Raw genomic sequence first — 27950 nt, 5'->3', positions numbered from 1 at the left:
TCTGTTTTTAGGTGATCAGAGTAGGCGGTATCCCCCGTCTTTCATGACAAATAGAAAAAGGAAAACGATGCCTGAGATAATGGAGTGGTTGGTATATTCTTTATTTAATACTCAACACATCATGGTGTGAATGTCCATTTATGTGTTGATACTGAATAAGCCTTTCAGTCATGTGTGTATATTTGTGATTGTATTTGGTAGGAGTGGGGGGAAAAAATCGATACAGCATAGTATTGCAATATTTTGCTTGCCAATATTTTATCGATACACGGACATCAATTATTGATCTTTTAAATAAACTATTAATGTTAACAATCAAAAGTTATTCTGTCTTTCAGAGGTTGTAGCGGGCTCAATCTTAAAGGTATAGAGTGAAGATACTGATACATGACCTCTGACCTCAAAATATGTGAATGAAAACCCTGAGATGAACAGATTGAAAACTGTATCTTGTTAGATAAAACTAGGAGTTGTCGCAGTGAAGGAATTTCCCCTGTGGTGGTTATTATTGGCTCAACAGCGCCTTTCTTTTTGCAAATTACTTACTTACTTTTTACTTTAATGACTTAAGCGCTTGATAAATAAGCTTTATTGTTAGGCTATGATATTTTGTTGCTTTTTAATGAACAAAGAAGACAGTTTTAAAACAAATGAAATAGTACATTTATTGTTAAATGCAGAACACAGAAGGGCAGCATTTTACCCAAAGTTGAACATTTTTCAATTCTCGGTTATCAGAAAAAAAACACCAAACGTGAAGCGCTCTGCGCAGAATAGATGCTCAGCGCCTCGTCACGCTGAGGGCATTTTTTAGAACAGTATAACTACGCAGTGCTTCCATTGCAAATAATTCAAAAACTAAAAAATGTGAACATAGAGGTTGTGGCGTATTGCAATATTGCGGTTATTGCGACAGCCCTAGATAAAACAGATGTTGACAAACTGCATAATTTGCAGTTAAAAAAAGCTAAGATATCGCAATATATGTTATCGCAATACTCAAAATGATTAAAATCGCAATAAGATCGTATCACGACTTAAGCATCAGGATAATATCGTATCGTGGGACCTCTGGTGATTCCCATCCTTAATATTATACCATATCAGTATACTGTAGCAGCTCTACCTCCTGAACGACATTGCCATTGAAATCATTCCTCTGAACTCCAGCTTTAATAATGAACACAGTGGATGATGTTCGTCAAACAGCAGATTTATTGACCTGCAATGGACTCCCATGTTTGCCTGTGAACCTAATCCCTGTTTTTGTCAGAGACTATATCACCATCATCGCCGAAGCAACATTTGTTGTGAGTGCATGTAATTGAATTTGGCTCGATACGTATCATCCGAGCAAATAACTCAAGGCCGACACAGCGGCGGCTTTTGTGAGTGTGTTTAGACGGGGACTGGTAATTGAATGAACTGTGAGCTCATATTCATATCTGAAGCAATATGTTGAGACGGCTCCCATCCAGAGACAGGCTCATCATTTATTACAATGTACAGACGGGGGAAACATCGAGTTATTGATGTACCATCACTGCATGGCTTGTCTGACATGGAAGTGTTGTGGACTCTTAAATAGGTTGTGGGAATGTTTGTGATTCTGCAGGTGATAAAATACCAAAATTATATTTTTTAACTTAATTACATTTTTCAACTTGCTTGTCTTCTGTCTGGTGCAGCTTTTAGTCGTATGAAGTGAGGGTTGCGTCACCATTTGCGCGGAGGTTGTCCTATTCTACTATTGTATTTGTAGTACCTGGTAATGCTCCCTAGCCATGGCTTTGAGGAGGTTAGTAGTAGTACACAGTAGAGTTGGACAATTGGATGAACGTATCGACAATTGGCTGAGTCCATTGCCGTTTGCTGTTTTTTTGAGGGCGATTTTCGTCATTTTGTTTCGCTAATTTAATGCTTTGCCTCCTCGAGAATTCAAATAATTAACCTCTAAAGCGCAGTTCAAATCATGTGCGAATAGGAACTGGCAGTTGGAGTTGGGCCATGTTACGTACGTTCTTGTTGCACTAATTTCCGATGAGTCTGGTTGCTGTCAAGTCGATTGGTGGTCAATTCATAAATCATATTTGAGAACTAGACAAAAAACTGCACGTGAAGTTTTGCACCCTGATCATTTAACAGCATAGTTATGTTATCCCCACCTGTTTGTTCGTTTGGAGGCTGCAAGCGGAGGCGTCCTTCATCTGACGCCATCTGACGCCATCTGACTTTTGTTCAAATGGTGTCGGACAGCTTTTTGCTTTATTGCTTTATTTTTATTTAATTGAAGAAGAGTAGACAATGGACTGTAATGTTTCAGTAAAACTAAATTTTCACATTAAAGGTAGGGTTGGTAGTATTGTTCAAATACATCGGCAGTTGCTTGTCGTTGGGGTGATTGCGGCCGGTTGGAAAATGTTAACATATCGCCCAACCCTAGTACACAGTACATAACAGCATTTGGATAATACCCAAAGTTTGTTGTGTAAAGCACTCAGGTTTTAAACTGGTGCCTAACAAATATTGTGCAAAACCAGAAGTTAAAAAAAAATGAAAACAAATTGCATCGCTGAGAGGATGTAGGAAATAGGAGGAGGATGATTATGAAAAATCAACCTGTCACGTTATTTGATTTATGAATGGAGGAGAAAGACATCTTTGTTTTGTTAGATAGGTTTACTCTAAAGTGACACAGGGGAAGATAACAAACAACAAAAGTCCCACCTGGATTATCTTTCAATGCTACACATCAGAAAGCACTCAGTAGAGTCCACTCTTTACTACAAGTGGTAGAACTGCTGGCTGAACCGACCTTGTTCAGGTTTAAGTGTGGCGTGTCAGGGATGTGCTGTCAGTGCTGAGTAGGAGCAGCTGCCTCCGTTATGACTGGCTGTGGTATTTTGATGTAAACTCTCTTGTCAGGCTGAAAGGCTCACTGCAGCCAGTTTGTTGTTTTTCTCTACGCTGCCTCTGCCTCTGTCCTTGGTGCTGAATGCACTCACAGCGGAGCATTCCTCTCTTTTCAGACGTTTGAGCCGTTTCGCTTTGAAAAGAGTTTATGGCAAACACATGTCAGCTGTTTAAGAAAATGTAAAAGGTGTTTTTGTTGTGCTCTGCTGCTCTAAACCACCTCCAATGTTTCTCTTTTAAATTAGTTTAATGATCACTATTTGTTTTATGGAAAAAACTATTATGGTTATTCAAAGTGCTCTTCAAATGAGAATTCAATGGGCTGTAGTTCTTTATGCATCCTCTCTCAGAGAGAGACAAAATTGTCACTTTGAATGAATTTCCCTGCTAATCAGATTGAGACAGGAAGTGAGGCCTACGGAATGTTCCTGGCATAATGAGATGCACAATTATGCAGAGCAAATATTTGGTTTTAAAAGCTGTTATACTTCCATATTTTGGTTTCCATTTGGACAGCAAAAATACTCCATCTTTACCTATTCCTCCCACTTCTTTCCGTCTGTCCCTGTGTGACTCTTTCCTGGAACAGCTGTTTTGATCATCCCCTTTATTGCCCCGTCTCTTTTCCTCACTTTGTCTTGTTTATTCCCACACCTCCTCTCTTTGCATCTGTCATTTTCCCTGTTCCAGTTTCCGTCTTTATTAGCCTTTTAAAAAAACTTCCTTCATGTCAGCTGTCATCAGCCACCGCTCAGTGTTCAGCTTCTCCCCATCCATCCATCCATCCCTCTATCCCTCCCTGAAGGCATGGAGCAGCATTAGTAGCTCTCATTATGCACGGACATGACATGAAACCAATTCAAGGTCGTCCAAGCAGCCACACAGATCTCCCATCCTCAGGGTGTGTGTGTATGTGTGTGAGAAGAGAGCTGCGGAGATGATTCATATTGCACATGTCTGTTGTTTCAAAGTGCTATTGTTTTCACTGTTTGATATTAGCTGGCCTGTACTGATGGGGAGGGAGAGCAGAGAGCCGGATGGAGAAAGAGGGAGAGCTGGAGTGCCTGTGTTGTACAGTGTGGGGCTTTAATAAGACAGCATCTGGCTTCTTCTGCTTGACTGTTGACTTTGAGTCGCGTGTGTGTTGCCATGCATCTGTTGGATGCCAGTCTGCCACTACGTGCTCTGTGTTTGTTAGCTATAATCGCAAAATCACATATTCTCTGCAGTCTTTCCATCTGTTGGACCTTTCTAGTAATCAGACAGAAGCTAATTACACTACCGTGTGTGTCTGAGCAGAGCATTTCAACACTGTGAACAGAGGGATGGGATCATTTAAGGCAAACAAAACTCTACCACAGTATGCATGTTTTTTTTCCACATTGGGTCGCTGTTTGAATTTTAACTGCTCAGCTTAAGCTCACTCGTTCCACTTTGTTAAAATGTTGGAAGTGTAACAAAGCAAACGGCACTCGCAGTGAGAAAGTCAAAGATGAATGATCTGTGTTTGAAGAGAAATAATTCAATAAATTGAAAAGGTCGTGGAATTCCTAGAAGATTCAGGTTCAGGGAAAATGGGAGGGAAGCCAAACTGGGTTTTACCTTCTTGTCACACTCATAGTTCAACTTGACAAGCTGACTTCTACTTTCTTCCTTTACTTTTGTTTTTCTTATTGTGAAAAAAAAATATTGCAATGTCAGTAATGTTGCTGTAATCCTGCTGTTTTAGTTGTTTAAAAATGTATACAACAAATATTTTAAATATGTCTGTCAATTGATTCAAATATTTAATCGCAACTTATCGCATGATTTTCTGTAGTTAATTGTGATTAATAGCAAATTAATCGCATTTTTTATTTGTTCAAAATGTACCTTAAAGGGAGATTTTTCAAGTATTTAATACTCTTATTTATATGGACAAATATGCTTGCTTTATGCAAATGTATGTTTATATTTATTATTGGAAATCAATTAACAACATAAAACAATGAAGCATTTAGCATAAAAAATATGCTCAAATCATAACATGGCAAACTGCAGCCCAACAGGCAACAACAGCTGTCAGTGTGTCAGTGTGCTGACTTGACTATGACTTGCCCCAAACTGCATGTGATTATCATAAAGTGGGCATGTCTGTAGGGGAGACTCGTGGGTACCCATAGAACCCATTTTCATTCACATATCTTGAGGTCAGAGGTCAAGGGACCCCTTTGAAAATGGCCATGACAGTTTTTCCTCTACAAGATTTAGCATATCTTTGGAACATTATTTGGCCTCCTTCGTGGCAGGCTAGTATGACATGGTTGGTACTAATGGATTACTTAGGTTTTCTTTTTTCCACATGATACCATTTGGCGTTAAGACGAATTTGCGTAATTATCGTGCCAACTTTGACAGCCCTAATTTTTACGTGTAAATTTGATTTGCTCATTGGATACTTTGGGCAGTTTGTAAATGTTTTGGTCTAAAATGCTGCAGGTATTTTTTGGTCACTTGAGAAATGCCATTTATAAAGAATATTTTATACAAGCACAAAGCATCAAAGGTCTAATTTAAAATATGTTTGGAAAAACTAAATGTATTCAGAATTAAATGTAAGATGAGAAACTACGTGGTGTTGCTCTCTCAGCACAATCCTCTCCTGGCTTATATTCACCACAGCATGATAAATTCCTCCTATAGCCAGTTGAAATTAGAAAGTGGATAAAAGCAATTGGAGTTCTGATAAAACATTAAACAGCAGCTTGTAGCATTAGTCCAGAGTGCCGGAGCTGCCAGTGTGTCTGCCCTAATTGCCTTACTTGTTATTTGTGTCCCTAAGTAAGCACTGTTTCCAGAGCTCCCCGTCTAAAACTGTTGCCACTGAAGCCGCTGACTCTCAGTGTTAAATAAGCTGCGGTTGCTAGGCAACATATGCTGTGTGCTTCAAGCCAGTCAGCAGAGTTTGGGGTAATATTTCAGAGACGATGTGAAGTTCCTAAAGGTAAAATGCGTCCCTGAATGCTCGCTAGAAACTTATACTTTTCCTCACTGTTGAAACTTTGCCAGATAAGTCTGCCTTGGCTGTTTCATGAGAGATCAGCAGCTGTCAATATCTGTGTGCCCTCTGGCTTCATCTCCTCCTCCATCATGATGTCATATCACCATCAATGTTCTGTCCTCTGCCTCTCCTCCACCCTTCAACCCAGTCCCAGTGGGGGGTCTCGTCAGAATGAGACAGCTATGGAGAGAGAGACGATCACACGTGTATGTGTGTTAAAGTTACTGCATCTTGTGTTTCAAGTTCGCGAGTTTGTCTTGTTTTTCGTTGTGTGTCAAGGACCATAGCAGCGAGGTACTGATTATGCGATACTGATGGCCCAGATGCAACCCTGACTTGGGACTTTATTAATGGACCAGAGCTCCACTGAGTCTCCAAGCTGTCCTCATGAATTCACCCCAGTAACAGGACACCCGTCAGGGGCTCGTGTCTCTGCATCACTCCATGACCCAAGGGCAGGCGGTGATGGTGGGCCTCCGGCGGTATGCTTGGCAGCTTGGCAAATGGCAGGTTGGCACATGATCAAATGAGCGACTGTCGGGGGAGAGAGGAGAGTCTTGAAGGTCGAAGGTAAACAGCTGGCTCAGTACAGCTGACTGTGGTCAATATGAAGGCACCTGGAGAAAAATGTACACCGGCTGATGGTCATGTGCTTGATGACGTTAGCCCAAAGACTTCTTACTACTATTAGATTGTTTCATCAATGTTTTTAATAGCCACAACCAATGAACATGAGAGGCAGAGCGCCGTCAAACAGCGAATTTTGGATCTGACTTTGCATTCGACTTTTGTTTTGATACTATATCGATTCACATGTGAAACTAGAAAACCTGAGGACTCCATTGGTCAGGAAGGACTCTAAATAACGCTTTGGTTTGGCGAAGAAAAACTGGCATGGCCATTTTCAAAGGGGTCCCTTGACCTCTGACCTCCAGATATGTGAATGAAAATAAGTTCTATGGGTACCCACGAGTCTCCCCTTTACAGACATGCCCACTTTATGATCGCATGCAGTTTTGGGCAAAAACTATGCAGTTTTCTGTAAACAGTACAAATGTGTTAGTTTTGTCTATTCTAAGATGATGTATTTCTGTTGTGTTCTTTATGCTATGACAGTTTTTCTAAAATTAGATTTAAAAAAACGCAATATATCGCCTCGCTTATAGTATCGCAGTATATCGTAATATATTTAATTATTATTAGTATTATGGTTTGTATTGTATTGCTAGATTCTTGCCAATACACAGCCCAAGGTGCTGTGCCATCTGAATTACTTTCTGCGTATTTCATTGTCTGTAATATACATTTTGAGTGAGGGGCTTGTGCATAGCCTGTATATAAGAAGTGGAAGTAGTCACCGTGATGTCACCCATTGGTTTGTGAACTGCCCTTTTGAAGCCTCAAGTTTGGCCATCTTGGTTTAAGCCGTCGCCGTCTTGTTTTTTTGCAACCAGAAGTGACACGAGAGGGTAGAGCTAAGTACAACCGAAAGCTGAATAAGACATTTTTAGGCAACCAAAATGTTACAATTAACTTTCATGAACTGAAAACACACGGTGAAAGGGTTAAAATCATAAGACAAAAACACAGACAACTCCCAGACCGGACAATGCCGTTGTAGCAACCTGTCAAGGTAGCCACGCACTAAAGCATCCCCTGCTTTATGGTCTATTTGACTCTAAATGGGACCATAATTTACTAAATGAGCATCATGCTGTATTGAAGAAGACTTGAAACTACAGATTTAGACCATAAACTCATGTTTACTGAAGTAATAAATCAAGCGACAAGTAGGCTCATTTTCTCATAGACTTCTATACAATCAGACTTCTTTTAGCAACCAGAGGAATCACCCCCTAGTGGCTGTTAGAGAGAATGCAGGTTTAAGGCACTTCAGCATTGGCTTCACTTCTCAGACCCCGGAGGTTGTCGTCTGGGCTTGTGGTGCCCTGCTGCTCTCTTTTCTGTTGAACCTCTCAGAGCATCATGCTTCATCTCTGCCACTGACATAAACTTGTCGCTTGAGAGAAGGTCATATGCCTTTTAGTGGACACTTTTGTAGCGCTGCTCGTTCATACATTTTTAACATAGTGTCCCCCAGTGGGAATGGTGTCTCTAAATGTGTCAATTTTAGTGAAGTGCACAAACCTTTGCACAAGAATGCATATTTCATGTCGGCTGGGGTCTTTCAATGGCCATGCCAGTATTTATATGTACATTTGTACTGTGTGAAGTGTTTCACACGGTGCAGCTGTACATACTATGCAGGTCACGGTTGCAGATTTCAGATTCCAATTTCTTTTTCCTCCAAATTCAATTTATGTTCTCTGAAACACACATCATGCCACAAAGGAAGATGTTTAACCTGTGAAAATAGCAAGAAAAAAATCACCTTTGTGCCCTTAAAATATAAATTATTCTGTCATTAATCTCCTTACATACCACAGTGAAGAGTAAATTGCGTAACCATCTATCCTGCCCTTGGAAGATGCTGTTCCTTTTTGTTTACTCTGCTTTAGAAAGCAAAATGATAGCTAGGGAAGAAAAACAGCGTTCAGGCAGTGTATGCTTAAGTAACTAATGAATAAATACCATAGCATCCCCAGAGCTGTTGCTGGCAAAAATCTTAAGAGTACTTGCAAAACCAGGTGTTGTGACTGCAATTACAACAAAGATGGGCCCTCGTAGGTATTAATGGAAGTGAATTCAAATGCATATCAAAGTGAGGCAGATGGTCATGCAGACTGTGTCACAGTTCACCATCTTGCAGAGACAGCTGGACTGGGGCGCTTACCTATTTCTATGAAGGACCTTATCCAGGCGTCATGCATAATAAATCAGAATAGTGCTGTCTGAGGGAAATTCACTACACTTTGATCATTTTAAATGGCTGCTACAGGGCACGATGGGGGCTTCGGCTGGCAAAACGATTGTCCCCCCGTTTCCATCTCCTTGTAGCAGATGTGTGTTTGCAGCAGCTGGTAAATCTTGGTGGCAGGTGCCCTGGGGTGTTGTCGTGGAGACAGGGGAGAGATGAGTCCAAAGTACAGTAGCGACTATCCATAATCCCCTGGATCTTTTACACGGCACACACATGGCCACTGTGACACTGTGTCTGCCAGTAAAGGGGGGTGGTGGTTGGCGGGTGGATCTGGCCAGCAGACACCTGCTGCCACTGTCCCAGCTCAGAGCAATCCACCAGTCATACCCCGGAGCTGTGTGTGTGTGTGTGTGTGGAACTTGGCACCACCCAGCCTCCCCACTTTCCTCTCGACACTATCAACTGCCAAAAAATGTCTTCTCAACTGTCTCCAGGGAAGCTACTTTGTTAAGCATGTTTCAAACATTGGAAAAACTGGATCCGGTGTTTCCTTTAAACCCATTTATCTCTGGTGCTGGTCTTCCAAAGGTGGGGAAATACCCCCACACGATTACCACGATTGTCTATGTGCTGTATCATTACAACAATGTCCAAAGTAGAACCGCTTTTCTGATGACTGATGTCTATATGGGGCAGACATGAAGCTGTGGCTGAGAACTAAAATTACCCTTCAAAAAGCCTTTTTTTAGCTCAGAATTCTCTGAGTAGAAATCCAGTACTGTAGATGAATTTCATATTTTCTTGGCGGGATGGAGAAGTATCTGAAACAACATCCAGACTGTGAGTCATTTACTTTCCCCAATCCCACTTTATCCAATACTAATGAATTCTCTGAAGCAAGATTTAGACAACGTGAGTCCAAAATCTCCAAGAAACTCATAAAGCCTAATTTATTTATCTGATTTTCAGAACGACATATGCAGCGTGAAGCCTCCAAACACACCTCGAGCTCTTTAAGTCATTTAAACCATTTTCTGTAACCAGGGAGGGGGGGGGGGGATCCTACATCAAAATACAATAACAGTGGAGGAATGACACCGTGTGACATCCACCATCTGTACGGGAATACAATCACACACTCTAATGTGTGTGTGGTACAGTATGTGGCTTTCTACGCGGTGCAGAACAAATCTCGTTAATGGCACGTTATACGCCACTCACACATGCTCGCCTGCACACTCACACATTTTTGATAGCCGTCACTCCCCATCGGGTAAAAGCCTGCTTTCACATTTTGGCTCTTACTCGCACTTTCCTCTTTCTCCATTCCTCTCTCTCGCTCTCATTTTCTCCCTTTCATCTTCCTCTCCCTCTCTGTCTCCTCTCTTTCGCCATCATTGCCCTGCCTCCCTCCTGCAGGGTGATGAGAGTGTTCTTAGTTACTGTGATATTTCCCCTCCTCCTCTCCCAGCAAATAAAAAAGGGCAGGAGGTGCTGATGGTTGTTGGCAGGGGGTGTCTCGTAGCTCTGTTGAGACCTGCAACTGTGTCCCTGGAAAAGAAACCTTGGTATTTGTATTTTTGACAAGTATTACCACAATCACAATTGGTTTCTGCAGGATTTCATTCATATAATTAATATCATAATCCTATTTCCATTACAGTTAGGTTGACAGGCATGGCGCAGAGTAAATTAAAGTATTCCCCACAACCATCAACAGAGTCTCTAGTGGCAGTAGCCTCAAGTCCACATACAAAAAAACAAAAAAGTAAGTTGTTTATGCATTTTCAAAGTTACTCACTTTGTACAGCTATCCATCCACCCTAAACTCCTTCCTATGAGTTTGCTGCTTTGTAATTTAAGCATTTTATAAGCTGATTATATAAATGAGATAGGGGTTCAGAAGCTACTTATGATTGATTGGATCAAAACATATGTGGAAATGAATGACCGTGATGCTGTGAAAATGAACGAGAGATCACTTCAGTTAACAAGGTGACAGTCAGGATGTCCTTAAAGGTGCTAAATGCCAGATTGGGATCACATCTATTGATACACGTGTGACTACATCCGGTTTTCAGAATAAGGTGTTAACAAAGGGAATAAATATTTACCTCCATATATATATATATATATATATTACCTTTCCCTGGACACGGAAATCGACATGAGGGTTGGGAAGGCAGCAACAACGATCGCCCGCCTCTCCAAACGAGTGTGGGAAAACACCAAGCTAACAGTTAAAACCAAGATGGCAGTATACAACGCCTGCGTCGTCAGTCCACTGTTGTACGGCAGCGAAACACGGACAACCTACAGCAGACAGGAGAGACGACTCAACTCCGTCCATCTAAGAAGCCTCCGCCGGATCCTGGGCATATCCTGGCAAGACAAAACAAGCAACACCGAGGTTCTGACCCGCGCTGGCCTCACCAGCATGCACTGTCAGCTCCACGTCTGTCGCATTGGAGGATGGCCGCATCCCCAAAGACCTCTTCTATGGAGAACTGGCAACTGGGAGCAGAACAACAGGCCGCCCCCCCACCTGCGCTTCAAAGATGTCTGCAAGCGAGACATGAAGGCCCTAGACATCGACACCAAGTCCTGGGAGGCTCTTGCTGTTGACCGCACAAGGTGGAGAAGCACCTTGCACCAACACCTCATGACAGGGGAGCAAAAACTCAAGGACGCAGCGGCAGACGAGGCAACGCAGGCAGACCAGAAACCACACACAGATGCGACCTCTGTGATCGAGACTGCCACTCTCGCATAGGGCTTTTCAGTCACAAGAGACGCCGTACCAGACAGCCAGATCCGTAGGATGCGCCAACCATGGTCACACCCTGACCGACGGAGGCCTATAACAAAATACGTATATGTAAATAAGATTAATTGGATTATATTCACCAGAAGTATAACATTGTTTTCCCCTTATAAATTAAAAAGAAAATACCACTAATTTGTGAGGGAAATGTCTTTACTCCCATGGTCTAGTGTTAAAGTCCCCAAAAGTTGTGAACTGTGAGCAGCTTCCAGGTACGAATGTGTTAAGCTGCCATTTCTGTAACTTTCTGTAATCGACAATCCAACACTCGCACCCTCTTTACGCCGTGATTGGTCAGCTGTGCTGAGGTGAGAAAGAAAACTGGGTTTGAGCTTCTCTCTCTCTAGCCCTCTTTTGCATTTGTTACACAACTATTTATGCCACTTTTCAAGTGCACAACCGAGTATAATACGTTTTTTTCTTAATAAGTGGACCCACCGCTCTTGTACTCTAACTTTGATGACGAATGACATCTGAAAAGAAATGCAATCAAAATGGATATTCAAATTTATTGCTGCTGAGTGACAACTCTTCCATTACCTGGATAAGCATTAAACACCAAAGACAGCTGATTGCATTATACATTATACGCTGACCTGCTGCGCTTGGTTAATTACATGCCATATGACGAGTTGATACACCGCCAGTATTATCGACAGCATCCATAAGTTAGGAAGAGGGATGCAGCCGTGAATGAGAGGTTATTATGCAGAGGATATAAAGGAAAAGGATGGCTGGAATCAAATAGTTTCATAAAGAAAGGAGGAGGAGTGAGAGAGACTGAGAGGAAAGCAAGAGGAATGTCCTCGGTGATTGATTTCGGCAGGGGAGTGAGTTAGATGGAAGGGAGGTGAGGAGAGAGGGAACACGGCAGGTAAAGAGGTGAATGGATAAAAAGAGATGAAAATAAGGTTTTATGGAGGTGGACGTAGACAACTGTATCGGGAAGTAGGGAGGAAGGTGGGTCAGAGGGTTGTAGGGTGTAGGGGTGTAAGAAAGGAGGCAGGGAGGTGCATGCCGGAACACAGCCAATAGGAACGCTCTCTCTCTCTGAAATGACCTGTGATTGGAGAGTCTTTTAGACTGCAGGGGGCAGAAAGGGATGGCATTGACTTTCAGTTCCACAAGGAGAGGAGTGAGTGATCAAGTCCATGATCAAGGAGAGAAGTAGAGCGAAAGAGCGCTAACAGGAATGACTGAGGAAGAAAAGGAGGAGAAAGAGACTTCCTGGCTTAACCCAGTGACATTCAGCACTGCACGGGAACTCTTCATGCCCTTTCACTCATTTCTAATGGACTCTGAACTGGAAGGCATCCACACACACATGCACACTCTCTACTACTACCGCTTAATATGGATGCATGATATAATGTAGTGTATTGTGAATAAACTAGAATAAAATAAAATAGACTTCTACACCAAAACAATGATATTTGCTGACTGACACACAGCTCACAAGGACCAAAGGCATTACTGAGCTTGGCGAGGAAGCAGCTCAGTGCTGGCACGGCAACAGTCGATGCCCACAGGAATGACCCTTTTGTTCTTCTCTTCCACGATTGGCCCAAAGAGTGTGCATCCAGATGAGGCTGACCTGGGACCAGCATAGAAAAATACTCGGGGGCAAATTGTCATAGAATGGATTGCGGCCTCCGATAGCACCATGAATTGCGCATAATTTGCAACCGTTATCTGCCCCGTCTCAAGGTCCGATTCACAAAAGATATTGTGCTAAGAGTACTGCGCAAACATGCTCATAAAGTTTTGCACCCGAGACTCTGTTTATACCTGGCATTAACATGTGTCTTGGGTGATCGGATCACAAGTGGACAGCGTTACATCAACCCGTTCTCACTCCCAACTCATCAAATACCGCCGTTTGGTAACTGCCCCTCGACATCGGAAAGCGACGCAAGGAGGCGCCCTTTCAAGCACGCTTTCAACTAACTCCAATGTAAACCCACCTTAGGCGTTATTCGGCGGTCAGAGCAAGTGACGTAGTATTAATAACATAAGAGTCCGCTAAGGTCGGGCGAGAGGGGTGTTGGATTGGTCAAACAATCACAAGACTATCAACCAGGAGACTGGTGTTTGTGTCCGGTGTGAAACTAAAAGTAACGTTGACTTATTTTGTCACGTCAGTCTTTAGTCACGTGACTCGTCTGTAATCCTGTGAGTCGCTAGTCAGTGAAGTTAACGTCAACCACGACCGTTTCCTAACCCTAACTAAGTGGTTGCGTTGCCTAAACCTAATTTCCTCTGAAAATGGAAGTTTATTTTGAAAGGATACTATGCATGTAACAAGCGTATATTGACACGCCGAGTTGGGAGTGAGTATGTGTTGGTTAAATACAAGTGCAAACGACCACCAAGACACATTGTGAGTCGATTACTTAAACCAGTTGCCGAGGTGGTAAGGGACGCATTTGACCACATATCTTTAGAATTGTACACGTCATTATGCGTCCCCGGCAAGGACGTGACAGGAAAACGAGCCATCACAGCTGCGTCTCTCCTTCTGTTCCTCCTTTTTCCCATTGCAGTTGGTTCTCGTTATATAGGGTGTGAACTGATATATACAGACACACGTTAGGTGTAAACAGGGTGTGAGGGCAATTTGCCCCTTTTTTTTGCAACTAATTGCAATTACCTATATGTGACAAAGAATAAATGCACTTGAGCCAGACGTCTTGTCAGGAGGGGCTTTCCAAAGTTCTATTTCCACCCAAACCTCCTGAAGGCCATTCAGAGAGAGGAAAGGAGGGAGAGAGGGAAGAAATAATGTCTATTCGTTTATATTACAACACCTTTTTCACATTTACATTTTTTCTTTTTTTGTCATGTATTTTCAAAAAATGACGTGTAGGGGAGCTTTATTCATTAATTTTTCATGACACACCTGTCATTGCATCTTGTCACGGTGCCCCAAAATAAATGAGTTTGAGCGGAGACCTGTTATAAAATGCACTTCAGTTCCCACCAACTCTCTGAAGACGCTAATAATTTCCCTGTAACTGCGTGTGGCTATCAGCGCTGATCTTTGTGAATTGGATTGTCTTTGCAATGAGGCTCATTTGCATAGAAAGGGGATGATTGTACCCTAAATGTCTGCATATTACCTCATTTAAACTTGTGCAAATAGCACAGGAGCACCGAGACCCTGTTTACTCGGCAGCGCAGTTAGGGGTGCATTTCACCGTCTGCAGGCGCTTTGAGAATTATTTGTGCAGGTTTAGCGGCCGCAAAAGCCGCGCAATCCTTTTGTGAATTCAACCCTCGATGTTGAATTTAAAATATTTTACTGTACTTGTGTTATCTCACCTTTCCCTTTCATGTTTCATTTGTATATTTATGAATTTCATATGACACTGTATCACAAGACACACCTGTTTCACCTGCCATGTAACATCTCTCTCTATCATGAATGAAAAATGATCATGAATATGTGCTAAATTGACTTATATAAGACACCAAAGAGGCAGAAAATCATTTCTGCTCAGCAACACCCACCCTTAATAAAGTTAATGAAAAACTTTAACATTGTGCTTTGCAGTTATTCTAGCTTGTAGCATATTAATCAGCCGTCTTGAGGGTTTTTATTGCTTGCCTTTTCTATCTTTCCCTGTGTGGCCTTTTGTTAGATTCAGGAACAGTCTTGTGCAGGGACTGCTAAATAGCAGCAGCTACTGTAGCAACGGGCGAAAGGGCCACAAAACCCTCCTCAGGGGAGTTGTTTTAGTCATGTAGCAGCAGGGCTATTTATCAAATCATAAATGTTTTAAATGTAGGCAGGGTGTGAGGAAAACAAAATAAAAGACTATTATAATTCTGCGGCTTCCTATGTTGTCTCTATCTGATTCTGCTGCTGAAGCTGGTTTTCTCTACTTTACCAGTTAGGCTGTGAGAAATTGATTCCCCTGTTAGATCAAAGACATTTAATCTCTTTGTTGACTGCTGGTAAAACTTGCCTCAGTTCTATCTCTCTTTATCTTATTTCTCTCTCTATCCCTCTCTTTCTCCTCTAAGTCCTGATGAGGAAAATTGCCTTTTTGTCTCTTCTTCTCTCTGACTAATTTGTGTGAGGATGAGCATTGGGCTTGTGCCAATTGGCAATCGGAACGTCTAGCGAGGATTAAAGGGATGACCGACGGTTGTTTTTTTCCTACGCCGATATTAATCTTTAATATCAGTACTAAGATGTTATAAAATAATCTCGAGAATCTGCACCTTACTGTGCATTTAGATATGTTTTGGGTGGAGCGGCACGTCTGTCCGCTGAGCCGCGTTAATCAGCAAGAGTGATGAGTGAATTTTAAATCCTTAATTACAAACCATCCCGCATCTCTGTTCTCCATATGCCTGCTCACCAAAACTTTGCTCTACGCTCCATAAGAGTAATTATGGACAGGGTCTGAAATTAACTTTTTTCACTGTCTGTCACTGTGGCAGCCAAGTATTTATTTTTATCTGCCACTTTTAAAATCTAAATGAAATGAAGGAATAACATTTTAGATCTGATGTCATTCAATGTTTGATATATTTTATCCAAAAAAATTGTATTTGCGGTAAATTACAGTGTTCGAATTTGATTGGGTTGGGAGGGTACTGTACACAATACTGTACTGCACTTTGTTATATTCATCTATAGTGGTTGTTTGTGTAAAAACACACAATTCAAATGATTAGGAAATAAATGATTGTATTTTTATTTATATATTTGATTTGATTAAAACAATCTTGAAATTAGTATTTTTAATTATGTATAATAAGCTGCTTAGAGTGTGTTAGGAAGTTAAACGGGTCATAGTTCTAATACTCTCTAATACCTATTTCATATTTCTGTGAAAACAGAATTTTCTCTCCATTACATTTGAAGACATCATGATAACGTTGTAATTTACCTTTGCCCAATAAAATGTTACTGAATGGAGCTTGAACGCATCATAATGGAACTCAATGGAACCTCCGTTAAGGTTAGTAGCTCCGTTATAAAGCCAAGCAGAACTTTGCTGTGCCTGCCGGCTTTCTAACGGGTAATGTTACTAGCGTTCCTCGCACCGATTTCAACACAGATTTATTTGTTGTTCACATTATCAGGGAAAAAGTAGCTGATAAACATCTTTTTCTCTCCGCCCATGGCTGTGGTTCCAAACAAACAAGACACATGACACAGGGTGTGTATGGTGTTACATCATTGTGCGTGCGTAACTGTCGGAAAGCATCAATAAGAGGAAGCAATAGCCATGGAGGCATGCGATTCCAAGGAATAGTTTAGGAACCAATTCTTGATTCCCATCCCTCGGCTGTTTTCCCTGTCCACCAAAGTGGATGAGATGGCCTGACCATTTTACCTGCCACTGCCAACAATTTATCCACTTTTGGCAGGTGGCGGGTGCTAATTTCAGACCCTGGTTATGGATATGATTTGGATGGTGATATAAAAGATAAGATAATAATGTTAAATGTAACATGATGCTGTGTTATTGTGGTGATCGGATCGCTTATTGGTGATCTTGAGTAACCATGAGAGGACGATATGAAAATAGAAACAATCACCCAACTCTGATGAGCATCGCCTTTTCTACAGAACACGTATGTGCATTCTGCTGTTGGTTGTCTTTTGTAAATGCGTGCGTTATGAGAGAGAGCAAGACAGACTAACAGAAAAAGAGAGCGGCCAGATTGAATCTCCCTCTTCAGCTTTTCAAAGTGATCAGTCCCTTCTCCTGAGCTGGGCTGTGGCAGGGAAGGAGAGCAGACCTTTGCTTCAAAAGAGGGATTAAACCCCTCTCGCCAGTGCATGTTCCTCTATAGTGTGATGGTATGGCTGTGAGTGCATGGGGAAGAGATAACCCGCATTCAAAAATATATGATTTGCTATATGAATATGAGATTTCCAAAGGCTTCTCTTGGATATTTGTTGTTGAGGTAAAACCCAAGACAAAGTTAAGCCGGTGGATATTCCAGACTGTGTTCCCTGCTCTGGCTGAGCCATGGCTATTGTAGGGTGATATATATAAGATATGAAGTGTTTCTTATATTTATACGATGACAAAACTGAATTGAATAGTAGCAGTGAATTTTCCGTATCCTATTTTTCCCTTGCTATCTTCTCAACCATATGGTTTTGCTTTTCTTCTTTAGGACGAGGTAATGTCTCGTTGTAAGTCACAGGCAAACCAAACTTCAAGTTTTCTGTGACCATCTACACTTTCTGACACTCATAACATGGTTCTCTATGACACATGCTCACCTCCTTAGTTCTGGATCCAGGTGAATGTAGTGTCATGTCCGTAATAACCAGAAACCCTGCAGTTCACACTGGAGTTCCAATGAACAGTCTGGTTTGGTTATTTTAGAACTGATTTCCAAAACCTGTCCTCACTCCACCTGGCCACCATAGTGGTATTTGACAGGGAGTTACTGGGTTACATAGCAGGCTGAGCCATTACACCAGGGGTTCTCAAACGTCTTGGGTTCAGGGACCCCTTAGAGGGGAGAAAATTGTAACACTGATTAAGCATAATGCTTACTACCATTTGTAGTATTAGATGCCATTGAAACTATTTTTATTTCTAAAACATTTCAACCTAAATACTTCAGACCTGTTTGCTAGTAATAAACAGAAACACATTTCCATTTGAATCATGTTGAATCCACTTTGTTTTGCCCTGGGATGTCTCTTTAGCTTGGCTAGCTTCATGGCTTTGTGTGGTAGCACCTGAAGACACTTGACATATTTTAGTCTCCCGTCGCTGTTCTCAATAAAACTAAACTTGATATAACTTTCGGCATATTTTCTCAATTGAGCTTGTTTGGGCTCAGCACCACTTGACGATGTGGACTGACTCAAATATTTCTCCATGCTCTAATAAACTCAACAGCAGCAGGAACAGTTTGTGTGCCCTGAGTGAAGTGACTGATTCATGACACTTTTTTAATGGTACAGCACAATGTATAATTTATAGCAAATTATTTTGTGGACCCCAATGCAGAGTGCCACGGCCCCCTCTTTGAGTATCACTGCTTTGACCAATCATTTCCATAGACTGTTTACTATATAAGAGGTGGACGTAGTCATTGTGACGTCACCGATTGGTTTGTGGACTGCCGTTTTGAAGCCTCGAGTTCGGCATTTCGCCCATAGTCATCTTTGGGTTTTTTTGCAGCCAGAAGACGAGACGAGAGGGTGGAGCTAAGTACAACCCAACGCTGGATAAGACGTTTTTTTCTGCTATATCTTCTATTTTACTCTAAATGGGACCATTATTTACGAAATGAACATAATTTCTTACAAGGTTTACTGAGGTAATAAATCAAGTGAGAAGTAGGCTCATTTTCTCTTAGATTTCTATGCAATCAGACTTCTTTTAACAACCAGAGTAGTCGCCACCTGCTGGCTATTAGAAAGAATGCAAGTTTAAGGCAGTTCCACACTGGCTTACCCTGTGTGTGGTCATTGCTGATAAAACACAGTAACCGTAACTAGATATTATTAAAATTAATGGGAGTCCCAGGCAGTTTCAGCTTTCTGTGCAATTGCTCACAAAGATGACACTCACCCTGTTTGTGTCCAGTGTGCTTAGCCTGCAGGAAAGAGCAAACTTCTGTTTCTTTGCTTTCACAAACACACACGCACACACACACACACACACACACATTGTGGTAGTGTAGGTTTGGTGACCTGCCAGTTAATTGAAGCTGGTAGGGGGTTGTTGTTGCTGCACCACACTCCCAATTGCTCTCACACTCTCCTACCGTCCACTCGCAGTCTCTCACCTGGAGTTGGATCTTTTCTTTGTCTCTCGCACTCTCTCACACACACACACACACACACACACACATTAGAATTCACACGAGCACAGTTGTATGGTTGTTCATGCAGAGAGGCATGTACACGCTGTATTTGCAAGCTCTCACACTCCAATCTGGTATTCCTGCCAAACTTCCCTCTCCATGCCTCTCAGGTCTGTTCTGAATTTCAAGGCTGCTACCGCTCAAACCCCCTTTGAGACAACGCAGCTTTTTTTCTTGCAGGCTTGGAGAAACAGGCCTGCGAGGCAGCCTTGTTAGCTCGCGTTGTGATTTTTATCTCCCGTCTCTGGCAGCCATTACAGCAGGAATCATGTGTCGTGTCTGGAGATTCTTGTTTGTGTTCACACCACCCACATCTTCAGGTGTTGGATGTATTGCACCTGCTACCGAGATATCAGATTCTCTCTGGTTTATTTATTTTTCGCTAACTGCGCGGATCAACTGTAACTTCAGTACGTTGGTATCTGGAGGCAGCATGAAAGCTTTCCTATTTCCAACTCATTATGTAAAGAAGCTGGCTTTGAATCAGTTCTCTCTCTCTCCCTTGTTCTCTAGCCGTAATCGCGTGGGATTAGTAGTGTGTGTGTGTGGACTTCATGTAATTAATGAATTACCCCACAACCTCTGCAGTTTAGTTAATACATAAGCACAGGATATGGAGATCATCTGGGAGCAAGTGTATAAGGTTATAAGGTCACTTTTTTTTTGTCACTTCCTGATTTTGCAAAACCAAACTACTGGATATTCAGCTAACATTAGTCTTCAGTATATACAGTAAGTAAATAGTAACATTGACTACGTTTACATGCACAATATATTGTATTTTTTTGCCCTTATTACATACATTGCTAATGAAAATGATAGTTCCATTAATATTACCGTTTACATGCAGCCGTACATACTCTGATTAACTTAACCGGTGGCAGACTTCTTAGATCGTGGGAACACAGCCTCCCTCTTTCATTCCTTCAACCACCTTCTTGAAAAGGTTGGCGTTGCGATATTTGCGCATATCCAAAAATAAGGGCTGTCAATTGATTGAAATATTTAATTGCATATAATCGCATGATTGTCCATAGTTAATCACACATTTTTTATCTGTTCAAAATGTACCTTAAAGGGAGATTTGTCAAGTATTTAATACTCTTATCAACATAGGAGTGGGCAAATATGCTGCTTTATGCAAATGTATGTATACATTTATTATTGGAAATCAATTAACAACACAAAACAATGACAGATATTGTCCAGAAACCCTCACAGGTACTGTATTTAGCATAGAAAATATGCTCAAATCATAACATGGTAAACTGCAGCCCAACAGGCAACAACAGCTGTCAGTGTGTCAGTGTGCTGACTTGACTATGACTTGCCCCAAACTGCATGTGATTATCATAAAGTGGGCATGTCTGTAAACGGGAGACTCGTGGGTACCCATAGAACCCATTTCCATTCACATATATTGAGGTCAGAGGTCAAGGGACCCCTTTGAAAATGACATATCCTCGATAAAATTTAGCGTAACTTTGGAGCGTTATTTAGCCTCCTTTGCGACAAGCTAGTGCATTAAAATTGAGCCCACTACAACCTAAAAATGGCAAGTTGCGTTATAACCGCATTCACTTTGACTGCCCTGCCAAAAACCTGTTGATGTCCAAGGCTTTCATAATATTTAAAAGTAGGTGTGTTTTTCCTTTTCTTTTGGGCATGCATCTCTACGAACTGTTGGATAGTTGGTTTGTTTACAACGCACAGAGCTGACAGTAAACAGGCAAGAGGTTGTGTGTTGCAACTGAGACGCATATTCTGAATGTGCTCTATACATGTCCAAAGAATGCTCCTAAAGCCTGAATAATATCGCCATATCCTACGTCTTAATCGGAAAATGCTCCATTCAGAATATCCAAACGGAATATGCTTTTTACATGACCCATATCAATTTCGTAATATTTTCATATTCGGAATAATAGTGTAATATTAGTGTTCATGTAAACGTAAGTCAGTCAAAGAGGACTTGTATGTATGTATCTGGCCCTCTATGGCCAGGTTTTCCCTTTATCTTTTCCTCTCCCTATGATGTTGAAAGAATACTCTACCAAAAATCAATTTTTTGAGCAACTACTCACCACCTATAGCCCTGATGGGAGGCTCTCAATAGTTTGTAGCTTCTTCCTTCGAAGTACGGCAGTCGGAGAAAGAGTCATGGTGAATAAATAAAAGCATCAAACTACCTACAAACTACATTTAAAGCATAATCCTCCTCTCAGTGAACTCAGGAGTAGTTTGAGAAGTTTTCTCTGGATGTGAAACTTCCTCTTTCTTTTTTTTTTGTCGTTGAATCCATCGTCACTGTTGTGAATTCAAGCTGACAACATCTGCTGCAAGCTGCAAACTTCTCAGAACCACACAGCAACCCTACAGGAGGTGAGCATTTGATACCGAAAAGTTAGGTTTACGGTGGAGTCTTCCTGTAGGGCTTCAGTTTGATCGACTGTGCATTGTGCTGCTGTCCTCCTCCCGGTTAACTTAGGAGACAGATCGGTTTCTGCTTGCCAATGCAACTCTGGAGAACGGCGTAGGCACACTGTAATTAAAATGTGAGTTTCGACTCCTAACCTTGTCTCTCTCTCTGTATTAGATCTGTAGGGGTAAGCAGCGAGCAACCACTGGGAATATATGACAGGTCGTTTTAGCAGACAAGGCAGAAGCAGAATTCTTTTACTCTGTGGATTCAGCAGCGCAGGTCCTTCAGAAGTACTGAGCACGGTGCGGTCAAGGTGAACAACCTCCACTGAAATGGCACTCTAACTGTCCTACGGGTTTCTCTAAGTTGATGGACTCTGCACGCAACTGCCTTCACCTGACCGTGCATTCCCCTTCAAATAGGTACATTGACCCCCCTTGAAATATATAGAAGTGACCGTGCATAATATGCTGCCACGGCTAATAGAGTATTGGACTGGCGGGGCCCGGTGTCAAGTGGGGCACCGCTTGCTTTAAAATGCTGCTATCGATCTCAAAGATGTCACCTTCTTACCAGGTGTCAGGAGCACTCATAACTGGAAGAGTCATATTGAAACATCACTCTTTGTCTCTGTCCAAACTTTCCCCTTTTCATCAGTGACTGAGTGGAACCTCTAAACTCTATTTGAACACTTTTTAGCACTAAGAGAAACAGCTGTGTCATGTATAATGAGCTGTATCGTGTGCTTTATTTTCTGAGGCAAAATACCATACAGAAAATGCATTTACAATAGACCCGTTTTTTTTCTTTTTTAGGGGGGTACAGTGGGTCTTTAGGGGGAGATAGCAGGTCAACAGCATATGCCACACTAGTCATAAATGAGAAATAAAACAATAATTAAATCATTCATTAATTAAAATAAATTGTGAAAGTGTACAAGGGTTTAGAACATTATAACAGCAGTATATGACGGTCACTCCCCATGCTCACTTATGCCTCATAAGTTGCTGCAGTAATTTTTGGGTTGATACCATTTGTTTGACAGATTTGGTGCTAAATTGAACCATTTTCTACCACTCGAGAATTGATAAAAATGTACAATAATCCTGCCAAAATACCACATTAAGACACCAAGACCTTAAGGACCACCATAGAAAAAGCCATGCTGTGATTTTGGATCAAAAACTTTTGACATTTGGAGATTTCTGCATTTTTCGGTGATTGGATGGCGAGCACTTCTGTTGTGTAAACTGCTCAGAAACCCCCTTATTGTCAATCTAGCAAGGGAAGCCATCCATCCTCTGAATGCTCTAGGTCTGTAGTTTGTGGCTGTAAAGTTTCATGAGGCTGTGATTATCCTACAGGTCACAGCATTAGGATGATACTTCCATCAATGTTTCGCCTCATCTGGCATTTTTACTGATATATTCAGCAACATTTTGTCCTGAACTGCTTCATTTAGCAGTTTACTCAGCAAAGTTTGAACAAGGCTGGTCTTTGTGAAGGTCTTCGAAGGCTAGGTGAATAAAATAAACAGCAAGGCATCCAGTTGAGGTCACTGATGTTGCTGAATTAGCTACCAAGAGTGCATCCATCCAGTGTGTGAGGATATGTGTTTTTCTGTTGACACATATCAGCAGGTCATCGTGCTGCTTTGGCCTGTACAGTATCTGGGCTGCCTTTTGAGGCATGCGGTGGGGCGATAAAGAAAACTCCCACCCAAAAAAACTTGGAGAGATATTAACAGATTGCGACTGTAATCTTCAAAACTGCATCCATCAGGAGCTTGTGTTTTCTTTGGTGGCTGGCTTCCCGGGCTCTCTGTCGGAGCCATTACAAGTCTCATCTGTATCAGCCAGCTCCATCTCCATCTTTTAGACATTTCAGGGGGATTTTAATGGTGTGTTCACACCAAGAGCAAAACAAACTTTATATACAAAGTCAATGCCAAGAGGCGAATAGACGCAAATTTGTGATGGGCGACACGAATGACATGACGCAAAATTTGTGTATTCGCAGGAGAAATCCGCGTGACGCTGTGTTGCGAAAGCCTATCAGCATTGATATTCTCCTGCTGTCGTCACTGATGTCCTGTCGTTGTTGAATCAGAGATGGAGGGAAAAGATATTGTAGCTGTGTGTGGTCACCCAGAGCTACGATAGTACATCATATCTGTACAGAAACTCTGTGTATGAATGTATGTGTATAGACCACAGACCGTCTATGGTAGAAACTACGTCACTGACATATTTATGCCTAAATGACGTTACGTTGAGTGTTGATGGAGCAGCTATATACCCTGGCACTGATTGGTCCAAATTCCATTCAGAAAAAAAGCATTTTAAAAGTTGTTTGCTTGTCGTCTTGCGGATAGACCTGACAAAGCATGAATTCAGACTTTTTACGAATCGACATCAATATGTAGTTCTTTCAGCATCCTTTTGATCCGTTTATTTCCATTAAATCACAGCACAATCTGTTTTTTTGGGTTCATACCACAGTAGTGAAGTGTGGCTTGCCAGTCAGTGCAATGGCACTGTATGTGAATACAGCTTGCCGCCGGGTGATGTTGTGAACCCAGAAATGACGGCGTTTCATTGAAAAGTTGTTCTATGGAGACAAGTTAATTCTCCTCTCCGGCGCGTCTAGTGTGATAGAACATAAATAATGCCGGTGGTTCAACTACCACGAGTAAAGCGAGGTGAAATTTCGCTTCGCTCTTAAGCATAATGACCTTTTCCTCTTTTATTGTGGGATGTTCCATTTCCAGACAATGACCTGGGTTTGGGGATCAAAACCTACAACCCTCTGGCTATGGCCTCCCTTTTCAAAACTGTCTCTAGCTGGACATAACTCTTCAGCTCATACATTCCGCTATAACATATCCTGCTTAATGCTCCTCTGTTGAGAGGTCTCATTATCTTTTTGTCACATTTCCAGTGATGTATGAGTAGCGAGGTGTGAGCACATTTCAAGACATATTGCTTTTTAATCTGAAATGCTGCTGTCAGCATCTGTGTTTTGGGAAAACCCACTAGAATGATATGCTGGTATTTGAAAACTGCATCTAAAAAACTGCCTGTGAAAAAGCTGAAATATACATGCCAAATATCAATATATCAAATATATCTACTAAGCAATTTCCCAGCTGGAATTGAATCCTCAACCTTGGCAGCAATGGTGCTCCTCTCGGTGATTTACACAGGGACACAACGCAGACAGGAAGCGTGTTGGTTGGGACGCTGTATTTCCTCACCCAACTTTAAATCCAACTTCTCGGCCCCTGCTATATATCTTAGCTGTCAACCTCGGGCACCTTCATTCCCTTTGCCTCTCACTTTGGTCTTCTGAAATTTACATTGCTCACCCCAGGCCTGACTACTCCCAGTAATGGTGCCCTATAATTGAATCAGTTGGTGGATTGCTGTATATATTGACTCTTTTGGGTCCCTCGCCAACAGTGCTTATCATGTCCCTCTTCCTCCCCCATGGCTAGCACTTCCTCTCCTTAACAACACTCCTCTGTGAGTTTTCATCATGACCACGGAGGAAATTGTTTTCCTCTGACACTCAAACTCATTTAGAGAAACTTTTGCTGCTGTTTTTATAACCTCTTCCCCCCCATCCTGTTCTTCCAGTTTATCCTTCGCCCTCCTTTTCTTAAACTCCCACCCGCACACAGTCACAGCCTTAATGACGAGACCTTCCTCTCGTTAATGTGCATCTTCCTCCCTCAGTGGCAATTACCACCCTCTATCTCCTCAACTCAATGAGCATATCTCGCCGTCCATTTCTCAGTAGCCCCTCAGCAGCCCACTGCCACTTATCCCCATGAGTCACCGTGGGGATCCATAGACGCACAGGCATCCTCACGCAGCCACAGGGGCCTCGACTCAAAACACACGGACACACGCACTAACAAACACAAGCAAACGGCCTGAAGGGATGGATGTCATGCTGTTAAATGGTGTGCCTCTCTCTCCAGACGCATCCTACTTTCCTCACTACAAACTTATTTGTCTTGCTGTGTGATTTTGTTGTTTTATTGAAATTCTCATTTAGCTGTTTGCATTAGCTTGAATTCCTCTCAAAGATTTGTAAGGGCACTCTTTTGTAAAGCGACCGCTGTGGCATTATCCCAACAATATGCTAACATTGCTTGGCTTGTTTCCATCATTAAGTTTAGTGAGTCTCTTTTTTATCAGCTGCAAGTTACATGAATAAGAAATAGATTCAGTATTCATATATAGCTATTGAATATAATCTTTGTACATTATGTACTGTATGTATTGAATAAGTTAAATGATTGTTTAAACCCTCAACCTCAAAATTCAACTCCTTTTTGCTATGGATCCATCCGAGTCCTTGGAAGAATAAGTGCATTGTGCTGTTGAATATTAAGATGCACGTCGTGAAAAAGTGAAATGGACAAACTAAAATCATTTTACAGATCTCCACGTCAAGCGTTTGACATGAATGGAGGGGTATGAGTTTACTTCAGCCTACATAGCCAGCTACCAAATCTTACCAAAGGAGTTGGTTGAGGACAGGGTCTGAAATAAGCACCCGCCATCTGCCAAATGCGGGTAAATTGTTGGCAGTGGCGGGGGAAATCATCAGGACACCTGCCACTTTGGCAGGCAGGGAAAACGCTGTTGATGGGAATGGAGAACCGATTCCTAGTTGTCTGAGTTCTTGGCATCTCATGCCTCCGTGTCTATCAATTCCTCTGTATTGAGGCTTTCTGACTCTTATGCAGGCACAATGACGCATACGCACGGCGTATCATGTTTCAGTTTGTTTTGGACCGGAGCCACGGAGGAGAGAAAAAAAAGCGCTCAACAGTGTGGCGCTACTAAACCTGAGGGGTGAACCCTATTTTTCCCTGAGAAAGCGACACTGTGAGCAACAAACCTGTGTTGAAATCAACAGGAGGAGAGTTAGTAACGTTACCTGTTAGCAGCAGGTGGGCAGCACAGTCCTGCTTGGTTTAATAACGAAGCTACTAACGTTAAAGGAGGTGCCATTAAGTTATTATTATGAGGCATCCAAAGTCTGCTCAGGAAAAATAACTATTGGGTGAAGGTAAATTGCAACGTTATCATGATGTGTTCAAATGTAATCTCTACTGGCTACCATCTTTTTTCAGTTTCAGAAAATCTGAAACATGTCAATCAAGAAAAGACCCTTCAAACATACATCCTAAATAGAGGGAGTATAATGTGCTACAGAGATGGTAAATGCTTGTGGGAAAAATTCTCATTGACCTGAGAAGGTTGTTTTTTTTAATGTTTTTTTTTAGTAACTAAAATATATTTTGCTATAGTTTATCTTTTACATATCTCTTTTGAAATAGATTTATGTGCACCTAAAAGAGAACTTCAGAGCTTGGTAACAGGAGGAGCAATGAAAAGGATAAGCAACAACTCTAGGGATAGAGAGACAGAGAAAGAGAGACCACACAGGACGACGCAGGATGAACACACACTCACACACACACGCACAACCAGCGAGACCAAATGTGTATGTTTATGCTGTTCCTGACAACAGCGAGGCCTCCGTGGGGAGAGCTTGTAACCTACGTGTGTGTGTTTGGGAGTTCAGGAGAGCTCGCTCGCCGCCTTATCTCCCCAACAAGGCTTAATGGGGTAATGGAAACCTCCTAGTGCATGCTGGGAATGAGCAAAACATAGAAGCAGTGCTATTGAGAAGGGGAAACTGATGGCTGATAGGGCTGCACTCAGCAGTATTTAAGGTTGTTTCAGACAAAATGAAGATACAGATTTCCATAGAAAACCAGATTTTAAGGAAAGGGAGCCCAGTCAGTCTGATCCACAGCAGTATCTATCTTTTTATTCAGAGGCCTTTCACAGGTCACTTCACATAATCCTCGCACGAAGAGTTTCCATCTGAAAAATTTAACACTTCTCGCATGAGCGTAAAACTAGTTACCTATAGCAGAATGGGCAGACTTTAATGTCAAGGGGTGATTATGCATTACTGCATGGCCTTTCTATAATGATGCTTTGGCTCTGAGATTCTCCCCTTATAAGCAGGTCTCTCCAAAGTGCTG

General features: G+C 41.9%; 1 protein-coding gene across 2 annotated transcripts in view; it reads left to right on the top strand.

Moving 5' to 3' along the window:
• Window positions 1-27950, top strand: part of kcnh2b (potassium voltage-gated channel, subfamily H (eag-related), member 2b) — a 285936-nt gene that overhangs the window by 90123 nt on the left and 167863 nt on the right. The gene's annotated exons all lie outside the window — the stretch shown is intronic.

Source organism: Sebastes fasciatus, chromosome 21, assembly GCF_043250625.1.
Source record: "Sebastes fasciatus isolate fSebFas1 chromosome 21, fSebFas1.pri, whole genome shotgun sequence".
Classification (NCBI taxonomy): Eukaryota; Metazoa; Chordata; class Actinopteri; order Perciformes; family Sebastidae; genus Sebastes; species Sebastes fasciatus.
Note: the sequence above shows the minus strand (reverse complement) of the source record. Positions and strands in the feature narration are given on the sequence as shown.